Genomic DNA, 16,380 nt, shown 5'->3' with positions numbered 1-16,380 from the left:
CAACATAATTAAAAAATGCATAAATTGCCTCCTTCCATGCCCTTATTAATTTAGATATTTTTACTAAGAGTACAAATGATTCAGTTATGGTATAACTTGGTTCAGCAAGACACATTTATTCTGCAGCTAGACTGAAAGGGTAACTGACAAATTTTCTATTATAAACTGTTTCTTCTTTTGCAATGTAACATAGAAGCTGGAGAAGGGCCAAAGCAGGATCAGAACACTAGAAGTTGGGGAAATAATTTTTGGTTATGTCTGAAATCTGCAGAACTGGAAAGGCAAAGTTCTGGTAAGGCAGTTTACATTATTGTTTCCATTAAACCAGTAGGTTTTCATGTTTGTTTGTTTGTTTGTTTGTTTGTTTTTCCTGTTCAAAAGCAATGAAGAAAACAAAAGTAATGCAACCCAAGAAAGGAATAGAGAGGCTACATATTACCTCCAGGTCAATCAAAGGACATGTTGCAAAGGACACACAGAGAGGTCAGGCCAGTTATAAGAGAGCCATAAAGGTGTCCGGTTAAGTGTTGTTGCAGAAACATTGGATGAAATATCTAGAAGTCACACTTCCTTTTTTGATCATGTATTGTAATGGCTTATATCTAAGACTGAACTTATAATGCTTTGTCTAGCCATACCATATAAGGTAAAAATCAGAGAATTTGTAGAAGCTATAGAATAAGCTTCTCAGGTGATGTTAGGGGTAAAGAACCCGCCTGTCAGTGCAAGAAACATAAGAGACCCAGGTTCAATCCCTGGGTTGGGAAGATCCCCTGGAGAAGGGCATGGCAACCCACTCCAGTATTCTTGCATAGAAGATCCCATGGACAGAGGAGCCTGGCAGGCTACAGTCCATAGGGTCGCAGAGTTGGACACGATTGAAACAAGTTAGCACACAAAGAATAATCTGCTTTGTGGAGAGAATTTAGATCAGACAACACTGGCCTATATGTTAGCAAAGTCACTACAAAGAGTTCTTAATCTCCGTTAATAAGAATCCACTGTGATAGATCCTATCAAGATTGTAGGAATGAAGGTTATATTCCACAAAGCAAACTCAGCTTTTGAAAATTTTGCTTCATGATACTCAGATCTTAAAATTATAGGAATAAATGCAGACTTACTGAGTTTTTGCTGAGTCTCACCTTCCCTAATTTTCAAGGGAGATGATTAGATAGTTTCTGTCCCTGAGTCAAGTGCAGGCAAACTTCCTATCAGGCAAGAATGTGGGAATTCACTACATGTAACATACATCGATCTCACTCTGGATAGTTGACGGCTTTAGATTATATGACTTATTAATACTCAGTCTTTTGTTGTATTTTATTTATTTATTTAAATGTATTTGCTTCTTTTAATTGGAACACTCAGTTTTGATGGCACACACTTCTGGTATTATATGATAACAAGCAGTTTTATGTTGTGTTTATATACAGAATGTTAGGCAGTGATGGTCTAGTTAACCTGGTTTTGCTCTTATGCATTGCCTCCTTTGTCATATCATACTGCTAGTTGCTTTTATTCAGGAGTATTCTGATGATGCGTAGCTCTGTGATCCAAATATGCAGATATGAAGATATTTACTTTCCATTACATTTTTAAGAGTTATAGGCAGAAATTGGTAGTAAGTTAGCTTTTAGAGAACATCCTTGCAATTTTTTTGCTTTGGGAGGGAGGGTCCATGACTTCTTTTTCACACATTATTTTCTTTCTATTTTAATTTATAAACACAATATAATATTTTCAGCCTTTGCTTCCTCAATGATTATTATATTAATAAAATAGAAAATTTAATGGCATTTCTGGAGGAAATATACGAGGCTGAAAGTGTGTTTTAACATCAAGTAGAAATGATGATTTGAAGTAGTAAGACTCTAATATTACTCATCATTTAAAATATCACCAGCAACTTTCAGGAACAAGCCATATGCTTGTTCAATCTATGAGTTCTTCACTAAGCCAACAAAATTACTGGAAGATGCCTGTGCATTCCTACCTACCTAAGAGGAAGGATCTTATTAATATTTAGGCAATAGTAAAATCACTCCAAAAATCTATTTTATTTATGCATGTAATTTTACAGTCTTATAAATGAGGGAGGAACTCTGTGGTTTTAAAATATATGTAAAGCCTTTCATGCTTAAAACACAGGAAAAAGTTGAGGCAGTATTGGGAGGAGATGGGTAACTATAGTCTGCAGGATTGCAAAGAGTGAAATAACGGCTAAGCAACCGAGCAAGCACATACCTGGTGTTAGCTATGCATCTGGAATGGACTGAAGAGCTTTCAAAGTGTATCATACTCATAATGGCTAGAAACAGGTTTGCAGTATATACTTATGTGTTAGGTTTTCTGTTAGAATGAGAACTGAGGAAAAATACAGCATTTAATGTAATACCATCTAAAACATAAACCGGTTTATTAAAGTGTAATAAACTTGTGTTTTCCATAATAAAATTTAAACTATGTCTGCTGTCTACAATAAGCCTTACATTTGGCAAACAAATATTCAGTTTTAAGAACCACAAAATTGTTTCTGATCAACTCTGCAAAAGCTGCTTCCACAGTTATATCTATACAGAGAGTTTTCATAAATTGGAAATTTCAGTTAACTAAATCCCTCCTTCTCCATCCTTCAAGGTGTTGTAGTTTTATCTTTAATTTAGCTCCTAAAGGACTAGATGAGTATTCATCAATACTTTGTTGAAGAGAATGGATCATGATACATCATACTATAGTAACATTTTTATGACAATATTACATTTTCATTATAGGAATCTCAATTCTAGAACAATGTAAAGTTCAACATACCAAATATCTTACCTATTTTTAAAACAAAATATTGCCCTTTTATACCCCAATATAGTTAAAATGCAAGAAGAGAAGAAAGAGCTGCAGTTATTCTTCTCTAACAGATGTGGGCAGATATTTAGGCAGGTTGCAGTTCAGACTCTGGGAATTATCCTATGAAACACCTGCTTCAAAACTGAAGGCATCTGAGAATATTAAAAATATAGAACTATATATTTCACCCTCCTGATTTCCTGGATTCAGTGACAGTTTTCCATGAGCTGTGTTCCTCTAGCCCTAACAATAATTCTTCAGTCACCTCAGTTTGTGTTAATATTTCTGCCTGCAACAACGAGAGTGGTTACTGTTTTGCTGACTAATTTCTGATTGACGTCTGTCAATTAGACACATGTTCCAGACTACATTCTGCTACAAGCATGTAGACTACACTTTTAGAGGACAGTATTCTCTTGTATATGTATGTGTAACTTTGTTATTTGAAAGCATATATTTGTGCTATAATAATATGTAACTTTTCTCAACTTAGTTTTTACTCAGCACAGTTTTTCTCTCAGTTAAATGTTAGAGATAATCAGTTTAAATCATAAATCCTAACCTTAATGGCAGTTATGTATTTTAATAAAATACCCTGTTAGAATCAAATAAAGATAAAATTAATACGATTTTAGGATAAGATGTTAAGTGAAGTGTTATTCAATAATATGCTTATTATACAGAATGGTTTCAGAGTAAGTTCCAAGGAAGAAAAGCAGAGCAGCCTGTATTGTTGGTGTAAGATAGTCCTTGTGTTTTTTAGGTGTTGGGGCAGAGTGAACAGTACGTAATATTTGCAATAAAAATGAAGTTTCTTTTATCTTTCTGCTCTTCACCTCTTTAGCCTAGAATCCATCCACCTGATATAAGATGACTTTGTTCATTTTACGATTACATTCCAGTTGACAGGAATGGAGGAAAAGTTCATAAAATCTTCAAAGACATGTTTGAAAATTCTACACATGACTCTGCTCTTGTGTAGGTAGAATCTGCTCATATTCCACTCGGCACGTCACTGGGCTGTATCTAGTCAACAGAGATGCTGAAAAATAGAAGCTTTGTTCAAAGTATATATATGGAAGGACAAATGATGCAGTGAGTATTATGTATAAAAAATATTGAGTTATATTACTGTGAGAGAAGAGAGAAAGTGAACATGGAGAAGAGTTAGTGGTCTTTGTCGCCAGCTGTATTCCTATCACTCTCATAGAGGCACCTGTACTTTCCCCACAAGTCTAACAGTCTTGCCAATTCCCTCTTCCAAGGAAACCAACTTAAACCCTTGTACCTGCTGGTTAACCAGTGTTTAAAGTTTTAAGTGCTGTGTGGTCCTGCCAATCTGATCCAGGTGAACTCTTCATGGTAGAATTAATGATAAATGGAAAAAAAACATTTTTTCTATTCCTACTAAATGATATGCAATAGAAAGAGCATATCTAATTAAAAACTTTCCTTCTGAAAATGAATGCATGGAAAGGTCCCCTATTACCTGGGTTTTGGTCACTTTGTATTATGAATTCAAGGCAGAGAGTGCTTCTTGGAGGCGAGCGGTGATCTCTTATAACTCCACTTACAGATTGGCTACATTCAGTTTAAATCCCTCTATTGTGTAGGAATTTGAATTTAACAAATCCCAAAATTTTGAAAATTTCAGTCATTACTTCTAATCTCACAACTTTCTTTGAACAAGGTTTATAGTCTGTTATATACCTGGCAATAATTTATACAAATATTTTGCCAGAGCAGAGCAAGGATCACTACTGAAACACCTATTTCTCACTTTCCCCACAAATGCTTACACAAAGTCAAAGCCACAAATTTTTCACTTTCTCCCTACTTATTTTTTTCCTTTTTTAAAATAAAGAATTATGTCAGACTTGACCCCCCTGGTTCCAAATCGAGAAAGGAGTATGTCAAGGCTGTATATTTTCACCCTGCTTATTTAATTTATATTCAGAGTACATCATGAGAAACATTGGCCTGGATGAAACAAGCTGGAATCAAGATTGCAGGGAGAAATATCAATAGCCTCAGATATGCAGATGCCACCAACCTTATGCAGAAAGCAAAGCAGAACTAAAGAGCCTCTTGATGAAAGTGAAAGAGGAGAGTGAAAAAGTTGGCTTAAAGCGTAACATTCAGAAAACAAAGATCATGGCATCTGATCCTATCACTTCATGGCAAATAGATGGGAAACAATGGAAACAGTGACAGACTTTATTTTGGGGGGCTCCAAAATCACTGCAGATGGTGACTGTAGCCATGAAATTAAAAGACGCTTAACTCCTTGGAAGAGAAGCTATGACAGTCTAGACAGCATATTAAAAAGCAGAGATATTACTTTGCCAACAAAGCTCCATATAGTCAAAGCTATGGTTTTTCCAGTAGTCATGTATGAATGTGAGTGTTGGACCATAAAGAAAGCTGAGCACTGAAGAATTGATGTTTTTGAACTGTGGTGTTGGAGAAGACTCTTGAGAGTCCCTTGGACTGCAAGGAGATCCAATCAGTCCATCCTAAAAGAAATCAGTCCTGAATATTCATTGGAAGGACTGATGCTGAAGCTGAAACTCCAATACTTTGGCCATCTGATGCGAAGAACCGACTCATTGGAAAAGACCCTGATGCTGAGAAAGATTGAAGGCAGGAGGAGAAGGGGCCAACAGAGGGTGAGATGGCTGGATGGCATCACTGACTCAATGGACGTGAGTTGAGTAATCTCCAAGAGTTGGTGATGGACAGGGAGGCCTGGCATGCTGCAGTCTATGGGGCAGCAAACCGTGGCCCCGTGGGACACGACTGAGTGACTGAACTAACAGACTGACCCACTTTTAACATCAAATGCTTTATGACACCTACTTTATAACCAGTAATTGAAAATCACAGAAAATATAAGCTCCCTATATACTAATGAAAATATCTCAGGATGCTCCAATTGAAACATGAAAGAGAAATTGAAATAAACTAATATTAATGAAATATGAATTTTAATATGTAGATGGTCAATCACACTATTCTTATAAGTGGAGTAACCTAAATAAAGCAGCTACAAATATATACTCACTTATATGTTTTTAAAGCAGCAATAAAACAAACTTTAAATGGTTTTCTCATTAATGATATTATTCTCCACCAAGATAAACTATTAATTACCCAACAAAGTATTATTACAACCTTTCCTAGAGTTACCTCCTCATATTTAAGTGAATATTAAAAATGCAAAAAATACTGTTTACAAGTTTAATGGAATTAAGACCTAGACTCAAATAATTATAAACAGGTTTTTCAACTACATAAATTGTCAATTGGACATGGATATATGACATTTTTTCCTTGTGGTTGATATCTCTGTAATTTGTCCAGAAGACTTATTTTACCTTATCTTCTCCCTTCCCTCTTTCTCTCCTCCCTTCCCACACTAAATGCTATTATTTCCCTGTCCTAGGGAAGAGTAGCGCCTAAGTGAGGAATGAGGTCCTTTTAAGACCATATGACTGTAGTATAAGAAATACTGGCCGACTCTCCTTTCCAGTTGTGTTTTCCTCTACATTCTCATAGTACTCTGTACTTAGGATAGCTTTCATTGTATAAGCTATGGTCACTTATCTGCTTATCAGTATTTCTACAGACTGAGCTCCAAGTAGCAGAAACAATGTCTTTTTCGATATTATGGTCCTAGTGTCTAGCACAATGCCTGCTTCCTTTCTTTTGTTGTTTTTTTTCCTACTTTATTTTTATTGGAGTATAATTGCTTTCCAATGCTGTGTTGTTGGTTTTTTTTTTTTTTCTGAGAAATTTAAGAAGAATTTAATTAAGGAACTATTTATTTGCAAGGTGCAGACAAGATATAGAATACCATAAAGGATAATACAGTATCCTGGGATAAATAACAGCAGGGCTGTTTTACAATTTTATTTTTTTTAATTGTTATTTTTACTTTATTTTACTTTATAATACTGTATTTGTTTTGCCATACATTGACATGAATCCACCACGGGTGTACATGCGATTCCAAACATGAGCCCCCCTCCCACCTCCCTCCCCACAACATCCCTCTGGGTCATCCCCATGCACCAGCCCCAAGCATGCTGTATCCTGCGTCGGACATAGACTTGGTGATTCGATTCTTACATGATAGTGTACATGTTTCAATGCCATTCTCCCAAATCATCCCACCCTCTCCATCTCCCTCTGAGTCCAAAAGTCCGCTATACACATCTGTGTCTTTTTTCCTGTCTTGCATATAGGGTCATCATTGCCATCTTTCTAAATTCCATATATATGTGTTAGTATACTGTATTGATGTTTTTCTTTCTGGCTTACTTCACTCTGTATAATCGGCTCCAGTTTCATCCATCTCAACAGAACTGACTCAAATGTATTCTTTTTAACGGCTAATACTCCATTGTGTATATGTACCACCGATTTCCTATCCATTCATCTGCTGATGGACATCTAGGTTGTTTCCATGTCCTGGCTATTATAAACAGTGCTGCGATGAACATTGGGGTACATGTGTCTCTTTCAATTCTGGTTTCCTCTGTGTGTATGCCCAGAAGTGGGATTGCTGGGTCATATGGCAGTTCTATTTGCAATTTTTTAAGGAATCTCCACATTGATTTCCATAGTAGTTGTACTAGTTTGCATTCCCACCAACAGTGTAGGAGGGTTCCGTTTTCTCCACACCCTCTCCAGCATTTATTGCTTGCAGATTTTTGGATCGCAGACATTCTGACTGGTGTGAAGTGGTACCTCATTGTGGTTTTGATTTGCATTTCTCTAATAATGAGTGATGTTGAGCATCTTTTCATGTGTTTGTTAGCCATCTGTATGTCTTCTTTGGAGAAATGTCTATTTAGTTCTTTGGCCCATTTTTTGATTGGGTCGTTTATTTTTCTGGAATTGAGTTGTACAAGTTGCTTGTATATGTTTGAGATTAGTTGTTTGTCAGTTGTTTCATTTGCTATTATTTTCTCCCATTCAGAAGGCTGTCTTTTCACCTTGCTTATATTTTCCTTTGTTGTGCAGAAGCTTTTAATTTTAATTAGATCCCATTTGTTTATTTTTGCTTTTCTTTCCAATATTCTGGGAGGTGGTTCATAGAGGATCCTGCTGTGATTTATGTCGGAGAGTGTTTTGCCTATGTTCTCCTCTAGGAGTTTTATAGTTTCTGGTCTTACATTTAGATCTTTAATCCATTTTGAGTTTACTTTTGTGTGTGGTGTTAGAAAGTGATCTAGTTTCATTCTTTTACAAGTGGTTGACCAGTTTTCCCAGCACCACTTGTTAAAGAGATTGTCTTTACTCCATTGTATATTCTTGCCTCCTTTGTCAAAGATAAGGTGTCCATATGTGTGTGGATTTATCTCTGGGCTTTCTATTTTGTTCCATTGATATATATGTCTGTCTTTGTGCCAGTACCATACTGTCTTGATGACTGTGGCTTTGTAGTAGAGCCTGAAGTCAGGCAAGTTGATTCCTCCAGTTCCATTCTTCTTTCTCAAGATTGCTTTGGCTATTCGAGGTTTTTTGTATTTCCATACAAATCTTGAAATTATTTGTTCTAGTTCTGTGAAAAATATCACTGGTAGCTTGATAGGGATTGCATTGAATTTGTAAATTGCTTTGGGTAGTATACTCATTTTCACTATATTGATTCTTCCGATCCATGAACATGGTATATTTCTCCATCTATTAGTGTCCTCTTTGATTTCTTTCATCAGTGTTTTATAGTTTTCTATATATAGGTCTTTAGTTTCTTTAGGTAGATATATTCCTAAGTATTTTATTCTTTTCGTTGCAATGGTGAATGGAATTGTTTCCTTAATTTCTTTTTCTACTTTCTCATTATTCGTGTATAGGAATGCAAGGGATTTCTGTGTGTTGATTTTATATCCTGCAACTTTACTATATTCATTGATTAGCTCTAGTAATTTTCTGGTGGAGTCTTTAGGGTTTTCTATGTAGAGGATCATGTCATCTGCAAACAATGAGAGTTTTACTTCTTCTTTTCCAACTTGGATTCCTTTTATTTCTTTTTCTGCTCTGATTGCTGTGGCCAAAACTTCCAGAACAATGTTGAATAGTAGCGGTGAAAGTGGGCACCCTTGTCTTGTTCCTGACTTTAGGGGAAATGCTTTCAATTTTTCACCATTGAGGATAATGTTTGCTGTGGGTGTGTCATATATAGCTTTTTATTACATTGAAGTATGTTCCTTCTATTCCTGCTTTCTGGAGAGTTTTTATCATAAATGGATGTTGAATTTTGTCAAAGGCCTTCTCTGCATCTATTGAGATAATCATATGGCTTTTATTTTTCAATTTGTTAATGTGGAGAATTATATTGATTGATTTGCGGATATTGAAGAATCCTTGCATCCCTGGGATAAAGCCCACTTGGTCATGGTGTATGATCTTTTTAATGTGTTGTTGGATTCTGAGTGCTAGAATTTTGTTGAGGATTTTTGCATCTATGTTCATCAGTGATATTGGCCTGTAGTTTTCCTTTTTGTGACATCTTTGTCAGGTTTTGGTATTAGGGTGATGGTGGCCTCATAGAATGAGTTTGGAAGTTTACCTTCCTCTGCAATTTTCTGGAAGAGTTTGAGTAGGATAGGTGTTAGCTCTTCTTGAAATTTTTGTTAGAATTCAGCTGTGAAGCCATCTGGACCTGGGCTTTTGTTTGCTGGAAGATTTCTGATTACAGTTTCAATTTCTGTTCTTGTGATGGGTCTGTTAAGATTTTCTATTTCTTCCTGGTTCAGTTTTGGAATATTGTACTTTTTTAAGAATTTGTCCATTTCTTCCACGTTGTCCATTTTATTGGCATATAATTGCTGATAGTAGTCTCTTATGATCCTTTGTATTTCTGTGTTTTCTTTTGTGATCTCTCCATTTTCATTTCTAATCTTACTGATTTGATTTTTCTCCCTTTGTTTCTTGATGAGTCTGGCTAATGGTTTGTCAATTTTATTTACCCTTTCAAAGAACCAGCTTTTGGCTTTGTTGATTTTTGCTATGGTCTCTTTTGTTTCTTTTGCATTTATTTCTGCCCTAATTTTTAAGATTTCTTTCCTTCTACTAACTCTGGGGTTCTCCAATTCTTCCTTTTCTAGTTGCTTTAGATGTAGAGTTAGTTTATTTGACTTTTTTCTTGTTTCTTGAGGTATGCCTGTAGTGCTATGAACTTTCCTCTTAGCGCTGCTTTTATAGTGTCCCACAGGTTTGGGGTTGTTGTGTTTTCATTTTCATTAGTTTCTATGCATATTTTGATTTCTTTTTTGACTTCTTCTGTGATTTGATGGTTATTCAGAAGTGTGTTGTTCAACCTCCATATGTTGGAATTTTTAATAGTTTTTCTCCTGTAATTGAGATCTAATCTTACTGCATTATGGTCAGAAAAGATGCTTGGAATGATTTCGATTTTTAAAAATTTATCAAGGTTAGATTTATGGCCCAGGATGTGATCTATCCTGGAGAAGGTTCCATGAGCACTTGAGAAAAAGGTGAAATTCATTGTTTTGGGGTGAAATGCCCTATAGATATTAATTAGGTCTAACTGGTCTAATGTATCATTTAAAGTTTGTGTTTCTTTGTTAATTTTCTGTTTAGTTGATCTGTCCATCGGTGTGAGTGGGGTATTAAAGTCTCCTGCTATTATTGTGTTATTGTTAATTTCCCCTTTCATACTTGTTAGCATTTGTCTTACATATTGCGGTGCTCCTATGTTGGGTGCATATATATTTATAATTGTTATATCTTCATCTTGGATTGATCCTTTGATCATTATGTAATGGCCTTCTTTATCTCTTTTCACAGCCTTTGTTTTAAAGTCTATTTTATCAGATATGAGTATTGCCACTCCTGCTTTCTTTTGGTCTCTCTTTGCGTGGAATATCTTCTTCCAGCCCTTCGCTTTCAGTCTGTATGCGTCCCTTGTTTTGAGGTGGGTCTCTTGTAAGCAGCATATAGAGGGGTCTTGTTTTTGTATCCATTCAGCCAGTCTTTGTCTTTTGGTTGGGGCATTCAACCCATTTACGTTTAAGGTAATTATTGATAAGTATGATCCCGTTACCATTTACTTTATTGTTTTGGGTTCGGGTTTATGCACCCTTTTTGTGTTTCCTATCTAGAAAATATCTTTTAGAATTTGTTGGAGAGCTGGTTTGGTGGTGCTGAATTCTCTCAGCTTTTGTTTGTCTGGAAAGCTTTTGATTTCTCCTTTGTATTTGAATGAGATCCTTGCTGGGTACAGTAATCTGGGCTGTAGGTTATTTTCTTTCATCACTTTAAGTATGTCTTGCCATTCCCTCCTGGCCTGAAGAGTTTCTATTGAAAGATCAGCTGTTATCCTTATGCGAATCCCCTTGTGTGTTATTCATTGTTTTTCCCTTGCTGCTTTTAATATTTGTTCTTTGTGTTAATTTGTTAATTTGATTAATATATGTCTTGGGGTGTTTTGCCTTGGGTTTATCCTATTTGGAACTCTCTGTGTTTCTTGGACTTGGGTGATTATTTCCTTTCCCATTTTATGCAAGTTTTCAACTATTATCTCCTCAAGGATTTTCTCATGGTCTTTCTTTTTGTCTTCTTCTTCTGGGACTCCTATAATTTGAATGTTGGAGCGTTTCATGTTGTCCTGGAGGTCTCTGAGATTGTCCTCATTTCTTTTAATTCATTTTTCTTTTTTCCTCTCTGATTCATTTATTTCTACCATTCTATCTTCTATTTCACTAATCCTATCTTCTGCCTCCGTTATTCTACTATTTGTTGCCTCCAGAGTGTTTCTGATCTCATTTATTGCATTATTCATTATATAGTGACTCTTTTTTATTTCTTCTAGGTCCTTGTTAAACCTTTCTTGCATCTTCTCAATCCTTGTCTCTAGGCTATTTATCTGTGATTCCATTTTGATTTCAAGATTTTGGATCATTTTCACTATCAATATTTGGAATTCTTTCTCAGGTAGATTCCCTATCTCTTCCTCTTTTGTTTGGTTTGGTGGGCATTTCTCCTGTTCCTTAACCTGCTGAGTATTCCTCTGTCTCTTCATCTTGGTTATATTGCTGCGTTTGGGGTGGCCTTTTAATGTTCTGGTAATTTGTGGAGTTCTCTTTATTATGGAGCTTCCTCACTGTGGGTGGGGTTGTATCAGTGGCTTGTCAAGGTTTCCTGGTTAGGGAGGCTTGTGTTGTAGTTCTGGTGGGTGGAGCTGGGTTTCTTCTCTCTGGAGTGCAGTGGAGTGACCAGTAATGGGTTATGAGATGTCAAAGGTTTTTGAGTAGCTTTGAGCTGCCTGTATATTGAAGCTCAGGAGTGTGTTCCTGTGTTGTTGGAGAATTTGTGTGGTATGTCTTGCTCTGGAACTTGTTGGCCCTTGGGTGGAGCTTGGTTTCAATGTAGGTATGGAGGCGTTTGATGAGCTCCTATTGCTTAATGTTCCCTGAATTCAGGAGTTCTCTGATGTTCTCAGGCTTTGGACTTAAGCTTCCTGCTTCTGGTTTTCAGTTTTATTTTTACAGTGGCCTCTAGATTTCTCCATCTATACAGCACCGATGATAAAACATCTAGGTTAAAGATGAAAAGTTTCTCCACACTGAGGGACACCCAGAGAGGTTCACTGAGTTACATGGAGAAGAGAAGAGGGAGGGGGTAGTTAGAGGTGACTGGAATGAGATGTGGCGAGATCAAAAGAGGAGAGAGCAAGCTAGCCAGTAGTCACTTCCTTATGTGCTCTCCATAGTCTGGACCGCTCAGAGGTATTTACGGAGTTATACAGGAAAGATGAGAGGGAGGAAGCATACAGAGATGGCCAGGAGGATAAGAGAGAGGAATAAGAAAGAGAGAGACAAATCCTGCCAGTAACCAGTTCCTTAGGTGTTCTCCACCATCTGGAACACACAGAGATTCACAGAGTTGGATAGAGAAGAGATGGGGGAGGAAAGAAACAGAGGCCACCTGGTGGAGAAAAAGGAGAGTCCAAAGGAGGCGAGAGTGGTCAAGCCAGTAATCTCGCTCTCAGGTAAAATTGGGTAGTGAAGTTTGGGTTTTTCAAAGTACAAAATTGACAACAAAAAACAAAAAGCAAAGAGGTTGGTATTTCAAAAATACAATATTAAAGAAAAGAAGCAGAAGGAAAAAAGAAAAAAAAAAGAAAAGAAAAAAAGCCACAAGAATTATTAAAAAACTCCAACCGCACCACATAAAGACTATATATGGTGTTTGCCTTAAAAAAAAGTCTTTTTTTGTTGTTTTGAAAAGTAATAGTAGGTTATAGAAATAAAAATTAGAGGAGAAATAGAAGACTTAACAATTTTTTTAAAAAGTTAGAAAAAAAAAAGCAAGAAAAAAAAAAGGGGGCGGGGGAGGAATGATTGTAAAAATAGTAAAGATATATCTGACCCTTCTCTTATGTGGGGAGTGTGGGGTCACTTCCAAGGTGGTTCCCTCTGTTTAACTTCTGTTTGCTGGTTTTTTAGGCTCACTAGTTCAGTCGCGCTGTGGGGAGGGGGGGATGCTGCAAACAAATAGCACTGTCTTGTGCACACAGTGTCTCAGCTCTGCTGGACCTGTCCCTTCTCGCGGCGCACAAACCGCTCCGGCTCTACGATGCTCAGCTGGGAACCGTCTGAGGCTGGCCCTAGGCTCCGTGCACTTCCCCGGTCTAAGCCACTCAGGTTCGGTGCTCAGGTAGCCCTCAGAGGCTCAGATTCGGTTGGGACTGCGTTTTGTGCCCTTCCCAGGTCCAAGTAGCTCAGGAGTTTGGCGAGCGCCGTCACTGCGACTAGTCGCCTTTTCTGTCTCTGCTGCTCAGTTTTCTGGGTGTACCACTGGCGCCCCTTGTGAGGCAGATGGTGACTGTCCAGCACCCCCAGAAGTCTTAGCAAAGAAGCCTGCTTGCAGTTTGGTAGGTACAGTCTCTCCGGGTCTGCAATTGCCCCTTTCCAGTCCTTACGGCTCTGGCTGCCTGTCCCCGGCGGGGGATGGTCTGCAGCGGCTATGTCCGTTCCGTCCTTTGTTCTGTGCGCGGTCCTGGCGGTGTCTTATGTTCGAGCTTTTCGCGTGGTAGCTATCCCACAGTCTGGTTTGCTAGCCCAAGTTAGATCGTTCTTGTTACGCGTGGGGCGTTCCTGCCCGATTCTTACAAAGCTCTGCACCCCGGGCCTCCCCCGCTTCCCTGCCCTGCCCCCACTTACTAGTGGTGGATGCAGGCATCTGTGCTGCTTTTCCGCTGGGGGAGTTATTGTTGGGTTTGTAATCTGTTGGTTTTAATTATTTATTTATTTTACCTTCCTGTTATGTTGCCCTCTGTGTTTCCAAGGCTCGCCACAGACTCGGCAGGGAGAGTGTTTCCTGGTGTTTGGAAACCTCTCTTCTTAAAATTCCCTTCCTGGGACAGGCTTCCCTTCCCAGGACGGAGCTCCCTCCTCACCTCCTTTGTCTCTCTTTTCATCTTTTATATTTTTTCCTACCTGTTTTTGAAGACAATGGTCTGCTTTACTGGTTGCCTGATGTCCTCGGCCAGCATTCAGAAGTTGTTTTGTGGAGTTTGCTCAGCGTTGAAATGTTCTTTTGAGGAATTTGTGAGGGAGAAGGTGGTCTTCCCATCCTATTCCTCCGCCATCTTCCCAATGCTGTGTTAGTCTCTGCTCTGCAATGAAGTGAATCAGCTGTATGTGTACATATATCCCCTCCTTCTTAGATCTCCATCCCACCCCACTCTATCCCACACATGTAATCGTAAGAGAGCACCAAGCTGAGCTCCCTGTGCTTTATAGCAAGTTCCCATTAGCTATCTATTTCATACATGGTAGTATATATATGTCAATCCCAATCTCCCAATTTATCACATCCTGCCCCCGTGTCCATATATCTATTATCTACATCTACATCTCTATTCCTGCCCTGGAAATGGTTTCATCTGTACCATTTTTCTAGGTTCCACATATTTTCATTAATATATGACATTTGTCTTTCTCTTTCTGACTTACTTTACTCTGTGTGACACTCTAGGTTCAACTGCATCTCTACAAATGACCTAATTTTGTTACTTTTTATGCTAAGTAATGTTCCTTTGTATATATGTACCACATCTTCTTTATTCATTCAAATGTCATTGGACATTTAGGTTGTTTCCATGTCCTGACTATTGTAAAGAGAGTTACAATGAACATTGGGGTACATGTCTCCTTTTGAGTTATGGTTTTCTCAGGGTATGTGCCCAATGTGAGTTTGCTGGCTCATACGATAGTTCTATGCTTAGCTTTTTAAGGAACCTCCATACTTCTCTCCACAGTGGCTGTATCAATTTACATTCCCACCAATAGTGCATGAAGGTTCCCTTTTCTCCACACCCTTTCCAGTATTTAGTGTTTGCAGATTTTTTGATGATGGCCATTCTGATCAGTGTAAGGTGATACTTCATTTTAGTTTTGATTTGCATTTCTCTAATAATTAGTGATGTTGAGCATTTCATGTGCCTTTGACCATCTGTATGTCTTCTTAGGAGAAATGTTTAGGTATTCCACCTATTTTTTCACTGGCTTGTTTGGTTTTGTTGTTATTGTTGGTTGTCGTTTGTTTGTTTTGATTGAATTCTATAGTTGTTTGGGGGCTTCCCCAGTGGCCTGGGGTAAAGAAACCACCTGCAGTGCAGAAGCTGCAGGAGACCTGGTTTCGATCCCTGGGTCGGGAAGATCCCCTGGAGGAGGGCATGGCAACCCACTCTAGTGTTCTTGCCTGGAGAATCCCATGGACAAAGGAGCCTGGTGGGCTATAGCTCATAGGGTCACAAGGAGTCAGACATGACTGAAGTGACGTAGCCTGCATTCATGAGCTGTTTCTATATTTTGGAGGTTAATCCTTTATCCATTGCTTCATTTGCAAGTATTTTCTCCCATTCTTAACAATAAAAAAATGTCAGCTTACTTATTGGAAAACCTAATGAATAAGAAGCTTTTAGAACATGTTTTAGAAATGAAGGGCCTCCTCAACTAGCTCATCTTATTGAGGATCTTGAGTTCATCTTTGTAGACATGTAGACACACAACATTAACTTTGTTCCTGTACCCAACATTGTCAGAACTCCAGCAATTCATTTACATTAACTAAGTCCAAGATAAGCTCATTTAAAAGAAGGAACACTTTTATCTATTTACAATAGAGATGCCAACTTGGCTGTACATTCATGCTTTCAAAACATGGCATTTGCCCCTGCAGAGGTATCTACTGAAGAAGCAAGATTACTCTATAAAATCTGTACAGGAGAAATCAACTGTTTGGGTTTAGGGGCTTGAATCATTAACTGTTTGGGCTTAGGGGCTTGGGTCATTCTGATGAATCAAGTCTTTGAAGATAGATTAATAGGAGTACTGTTACATTTCTCTAGTATTATTAGGAATACAAGACAGACTATTTTTTTTTCTCTGAAGTTATTCAGAAAAAGTTTAAGCTGCTGTTAACATAACTCTTCAAACTATTATAAACTTTCTTTTTATTTTTGACGTAGTTACATAGTGTGCATTTTTGTGGAGTTTT

This window comes from Ovis canadensis, chromosome 8 (genome assembly GCF_042477335.2).
Source record: "Ovis canadensis isolate MfBH-ARS-UI-01 breed Bighorn chromosome 8, ARS-UI_OviCan_v2, whole genome shotgun sequence".
Lineage (NCBI taxonomy): Eukaryota > Metazoa > Chordata > Mammalia > Artiodactyla > Bovidae > Ovis > Ovis canadensis.
Note: the sequence above shows the minus strand (reverse complement) of the source record.